The sequence below is a fragment of the Pollachius pollachius genome, assembly GCF_949987615.1.
Source record: "Pollachius pollachius genome assembly, chromosome: 13".
Classification (NCBI taxonomy): Eukaryota; Metazoa; Chordata; class Actinopteri; order Gadiformes; family Gadidae; genus Pollachius; species Pollachius pollachius.
In genome coordinates, this window is record NC_136946.1 from 7,367,821 (window position 1) to 7,374,669 (window position 6,849).

Sequence of the window (6,849 nt, forward strand, 5' to 3'; positions counted from 1 at the left end):
GTGTGTGTGCGTGCTGGCACGCGTCCGTGCAGGGTGATGCTGCTCGACGGCATCCCTCCCAGGGGTTTATTCCTGCTTGTTTTAAATGGATGAAATACAGCAGAGCGGAGAGACAGTGTTGTGACAAGGCCATGATGACACCCGATGAATCACTCCAATAGGATTTCACCACACACACACACACACACACACACACACACACACACTAACTCACAGGCACATTTAGTCAACACACACATACACTCCCACACTAACTCACACAAACACACAGGCACACTTGGTCAACACACACACAGACAGACACACGCTAGCTAACTCACATACAAACACTTCCAACAATAACTCTCACACACACTCCAACAAACAAAAATGCACACTAACTCATACACATGCACACACATACAAGCATGCACACACAAACTCATATGAACCCAAAAACGCACACTACCTCACACAATTACGCATTCACACACGCAGACATGTGCATGTGAGCCAAACAACCCACACACACTAAAAGCACAACCTCCCTGAGCATGTTGGATTTGAGCATGTTGGATGAATGGCAACGTGGGGTGCCCAAATAAGATTCAATTAGCTCATTATTTATTTAGTTTCAGATAGAATACAAACCCCCAGCCCCAGCCCGGACCAATCAACACATCAGGACGGAGGGTAGGATCAGTGGCCCCCCACTGGAGTTAATGATCTGTTTGGATACTGATATAAGATGGATGAGCGGAACATTAGCATGCATATGTGGTGTGTGTGTGTGTGTGTGTGTGTGTGGGTGTGATTGTGTGTGTGTGTGTGTGTGTGTGTGTGTGTGTGTGTGTGTGTGTGTGTGTGTGTGTGTGTGTGTGTGTGTGTGTGTATGAACGGTAAACACTACCGTATGTATAGCGAAATGTCTCCAAACATCAAACCAAAAGTATTTTATTGGATCATCATTCGATGTGCCAAAAAGCTAGAGCAGTGCCCAAGTTGCTCACACATAACAGATTCACAAAGTGCTGCGAACTTCCAGTGCTACACCATGATATGATAAGTTAAGACAAAGCAGAGACTTTAGCAGGAATGTATGTCTGAGGAAGAGGAATGCTGCCATGGCGCCCGGTGCTTCGTGATGTTGAAGTGCTGGAGTCCCTTGCTTTGAAGAATGTCTTATTCATATATATTGTTATACCTCTAAATATGTGAGAGAATGTGTGGGAAGAGAGTGACACACGCGGAGCTACAGCAAAGGTGTGTGTGAGAGAGAGAGAGAGAGAGAGAGATTAAGTATGTGTGGGTCACCTTCTGCCCTAGATAATTAAGGATTTCAGGATGTCCGCTCTTAGTCTCACACACACACAACACACCTTTAGTGTCTGAAACAGCAATACACCTGCACAGTGTCCATTAATATGAGTGTGCGTTCACGTGTGTGTGTGTGTGTGTGTGTGTGTGTGTGTGTGTGTGTGTGTGTCTGGGTGTTTGTAGGTGTCCCTGAGCGAGAGGAGACACGTTTATATACGGCTTATATATAATTTTTTTTGTCATGCAAAATGGGAGAATCAAAAAATGATTCCAATATATAAAAACATTATATACACACCTGTCCATCTGTCTGGTTTTGGTCATTACTGTTGTTCGATAGCGAATGCAACTCAATTTGAGTCATAAATATGAGATTTGTATATCTCAGTGTATGTGTGTGCGTGGGTAGAGGAGTTTTTAAAAGACAGATAAAGAGAGACAATATAACTCAGTGTGGACTCTGCATCCCCTCTCCCGTTTCGATTTCCATCCATCTTATGCACGTCAATAAAAAGAGTATGATACATTTGAGACACCAATATACCAACCTTGACAATTCAGCTGACAAGGTAGGTAAATCAATACAAAGTTGCAAATCAATACTCATGGGCCTTATCCACCTACTGGCCTTCTTGCTTCCATCTTTGTTCATCTTCATGAGATTCATACGAATCTCGGTGAAGCAAAAGGCTGAGGCTTCAATATAATGATGATGCACCCCTGCCTTGGCATGAAACCCTTGTGGAGTCAGGGCCCTGTGGAGTAACAGTGAGAATAAAGTCTCTGAATATTGTATTTGGTAAAAAACAAAAAAATAGGCATCCGTCTTGAAGCTGAAACTAGAATCCCCCTTGATAGCATCTCATCCTCTCTCGCTGGTATACCATCTCATACCGGCAAAAGCTTTTACTTTCAATGTATCCATCACACTGCTTATTCTTTAATACACTTATCCCCCTCCATTTCCTTCCCTTCTTCCCTAGCCCAACTCTCTTCCCTATTACCCTCCCCGTCGTCCCTCTTTCTCTCTCCGGATTGAGCGATACAACCCCTTAATCTACTTCCTGCTGTTAGAGCCGTCATTACCCAGAGTGCATCGCTAAGAGCGCGGCATATGCCTGTTCAATGTGTTCCGATATTACAAGATGGATATTTTAATCATGGATGCACTGAAGGTTAGCCATGCATGTGAACCCTCCCCCCGTTCCCCACCAGTGTGTTTGAGAAAGTGATCAAATCCTACTCTGCTCTCTCTCAGACGGTTTAATTTCCCCTGTCTTTGTGGCGGTGTCTTTGTGAAGCTAGCACGTCGCCCGCTAAGCTAACGCTTCAAAGTAGAAGTTTTGACAGTTATGACGCTCTTTGAAAAAAAAAGACAGACTGGGAGGAAAACCAGCAAGGGAGAGTTCATCCATCAGCCCATCTTTACTCACTCATGGCTGATTTGACCTCGAGCAAGATGATGCAATAGAGGCAATTGCGCTTCTCCATCAAATAGTTGTTTTTGAAGCCTACGTTCAGTGGTTGCACGAGAGGCGATGTATAATGGAAAAAACATTATAGTACTTAAGCAGCAGAACATCTATTTATAATATGTGTCCATACAGAGTGTAATTTTTCCCCATCTGTGTGGACGTTATGTGATGCATTATTGAGCTAAAAACATACAATATGGCCACTTACCGTAATGTTTAACGGCTTTCCGGCTCCTCTGAAAGTAGTCTTAAGTATATAGAATTTATATATATGTATATATAGTATATTTGTTTAATTATTTAATATTTTTTAGCCTAAGCAGAAAATGTTGGCCATGATTCCTACAAATGAGATAAAGTACTTTAACAACAAATAAAAGGAACGAAAATAAAAAGATATGGTGTTTTCTTTTTAAACAAGTTAGTATTACACAATGCCAACGAAACAGAACATATCCATCAAGGATTCTACAAATATATATATATATGTATATACTATATATTTGAATATATATATATACATATAGGCCTATATATATATATATATATATATATATATATATATATATATATATATAGATATATATATATATATATATATACCACGTCCCAGCCACCCATACATAATTTAAAGACAAAGTCCAATGTTTCATTAATCGTTACGAGGTTTCATTAATGGTTAAGAGGTCAAGTAACCCATTCACAGTTTAGCATAAAGTCCCTTTCACCCATGCATCAATGGCATCTTTCGGACTGTCCCTTGGCCCGTCTGATCTGACGCTGCTATGCCATGTATGAAAGGGCACACGACATTTTCCAGGACGTAGCTGCATGTGTGAAGAGGTAAAATCACCAGCGTTGCCTTAAAGGTTATCCCAGAAAGGCACGGGGAACAATGGTGTGACAGAGGCTGGAGTCTGCCTCGTTAAGATTTAAAGAGGCCCGGCCTCATACTTACATGTAATAAATAGGCCGTCTTGTTAATATTGAAAGAGGTACAGTCACATGTTTACAGGTAAGCATTAGATTGGCCCATTCATTAATTACAGTTACAATGACATATTTACAGGGAACTAAAAGCTTGTCGCGACCATATAATTAGAATTAAAGCTACACTCACTACTGTATTACAGGCACTATGTTTATTAATTAACAGGCAAAGTAGCTCATTCACAGGTGTATATTAGGCTGCCTCGGTCGTGTTAAAAATGCAAAACCAGCCATGGATTTCTATGTATTGGCTGTCTCATTAAGCTTTAAAGGTACAGTATATGTATTTTACAGGCTGGTTAATAATTCATCAATAGCTACGAGCTTTAAGGGGGAACACTAGGGCACCAGAAGCCTGAATATGCAACATCTTAGCAGACAAAATGGATTCAGAGGTGACATTTAACATTCCATTTTTATCCGAGCTCAGTGATTCACCATCAGGGGGGAAGCCGTTGTTCATTGGTCTTTTGACACAGAAATGTGGCGCTGGGGAAGCCAGACCAGATCAGCGTCCCACATTTAAAATGATGTGTGTGTTTCTTAGGAAATGTTTCGTCACGAAAGGCTAGGAAAAATCTCTGAGATACAGCAGTCGGTTTGTATATAATGTAATTCTAGTATATAGTACTTTAGCAGACACTATCCAATAGAGAGAATTCAGATGCATGCCATTGAGGCACAGATAAGGATTAGGTTATCTTGCTCAAGGATAACTACTGGTTAGGTTGCTTAAATTGGGGAAATAACCCACAACCTTCTAGTTAGGTGTTACAACACCCTAGCCCACTGCCTTACTACTAACCTGCACTGTTTGAAAACGACAATTTGTTAGTGTGCTCAAGGTCTTACACAAAGGGCTTATGTGTGTCTCCGATTTAAGGTGAGCATCAAACACATATTCTCTCAGGATCCATCATAGAGATCCATCTCAAAAGCCTTTCAATAGCGGGGGATATTTCGAGGGAGATTTTTTGGCAGATTCCTCCCCTTTTTCATATTCAGGCGGTCTGAAATATAATTTACATTTTCCCCAGTGACTTGGACGAATGGATCAACAAACCTCAACCTGCCACTTACCCCTTTACAACAAGTGAGAGAGAGAGAGAGAGAGAGAGAGAGAGAGAGAGAGAGAGAGAGAGAGAGAGAGAGAGAGAGAGAGAGATCGCCTGTCTATCAAACAGCCGTTTCACACAAATAGGGCCAATCACGTTGACTTTTAAGCCACGTGTGTGACATTCATCCACGAAATCATAGGGTTAGGGTCAAAAACATATTATTTTTATGACTGGCACCATACACCTGCGACCATGTTTGTGGGTGACTTTATTGTTGTTTTTGCTGCCAGAGCCAACCATTATCCCCCCATTTGGCAGGTATTAATTTCCAACCCTGATGATGTTGATTAAAGCTACCGGTTCCATGGCTACCACCACCGAGAACAGCAGGTATATGGTGGTTGAGGACAATTGTTATTAAATTCTTTCCCCGCTCTCCTGTGATTTAAAAACAAATTATCCCAAGGCAAATTGGGATGACGGCAAATGTCGGGATAAATTGATAGATTATCCGGTGTAACAGCGTTTTTACTATGGTCTCTATATTGAATGGAGTGATTTTTCATAGAATTTAAATAGGGGATTATATCATTTTTTTCTGCTGTTATACAGCCCTGTTCATCAGGCCCAATGCCAAACTTACTGTGAAGTGATTCTAATTATGGGTCTAGACCTCCATTTTGAGAACTACGATTGGGCTTTGGGCAGAGCCGATGCACTCGTATTATGAATAAATTCAAAAGACGTATGAATAATTTGTACTTGTGCAAAAAGTGACACATCTCTTGTGTTTGCTAAGGATTGTCAACCCCGTTTAGAGTCATTCTAAACTATTCCTTATAGCAAGGAAGTGTGAGATATTGGAATGCAGCGGGGGACATCTAATCGGATTATTCACTGAGGAATATAACTGAAGTATATAACTGAAGTCTACTTTATCTTCTGGAGTGGGGGAGGGCAACTTCAAACCCATTTAAAGTCGTGAATCAGTTAGGAAAACTGGAACGTATTTCCACAGATAATGTGGAAGTAATGTATCTGATTCAGCGTGTGTGTCTATGTGTGTGTGTATGTGTGTGTGTGTGTGTGTGTGTGTATGTGTGTGTGTGAGATGTATGTGAGATGTGAGGAGAGAGAGGGAGAGAGCAAGGGGGAGAGAGATATATTGCGTGTGAGAGGGAGAGAAGTGAGGGCAATACATAAAGAGATACAGAATGGCAACTGAGAGATAGTGAACATCATAAATGCAACGACTATGGAATTACCACAGGGTCAAAATAGAAAAATCCCAATATCAAAAAGCATCCCATCATTTCAGTGAAATATTCCCAGACAGGAAATGACAAGAATTTCGGTATGCACGCAAGAAAGAGAGAGCAAGAGAGCGAGCAAGAGAGAGCAAGAGAGATTGAGAGATTAGACTGACAGGTGAGGTAACCAATACAGAAACAAAAAGTCTTGTGCCCATTTGTCCTATTTCACAACCGCATGTTCTTTGCTTGGAAACGGAAATGCAAACAAAAAGGTTGCCTGTGGCCTACACAAAATAACGTTAAGTTGTATTGTTTTTTTGGAGAAGAACACGTTAAAGATTTGTGCTCACAGGGAGTTCAGTATTGTGTTTAATAATTGAAATAATCCTCTTACAATGTTATTTTTCCATGAAACACTACACAGGACAGATTGTAAATAGTAAAGAGAAATATGTTTCAGGCGATCGTGATTGGTTTTTTTTGTGATTTTTTTTTTTTTTTTTTTTTTTTCCCATTTGAATGTTAACAATATTTATTTTCATGGGTTGGCGCCTACTCTAACCGATCAATATGTCACATGTTACATATATATTACACAATATTACATTTAGGGCATTTAGCAGACTTTTAGTAAGTAAATTTGTCAGATGAAAGAGAAATATATCGCTGTTGGTACAGTAAATTTTTTTAATAGAAACAAGTGCCAACCACTTACAATTGCTAGGCCAACCCATTTAACATACAGAACAAAGATAGCAAGGTTAAGATGCTACACAA

The 6,849-nt window shown here is 40.4% G+C and overlaps 1 protein-coding gene across 1 annotated transcript in view; it reads right to left on the reverse strand.

Annotated features, from left to right (window-relative positions):
• The window catches only part of LOC307085089 (CUB and sushi domain-containing protein 3-like), a gene marked incomplete at both ends in the record, with an annotated part of 322,874 nt that overhangs the window by 150,026 nt on the left and 165,999 nt on the right, over positions 1 to 6,849 (reverse strand).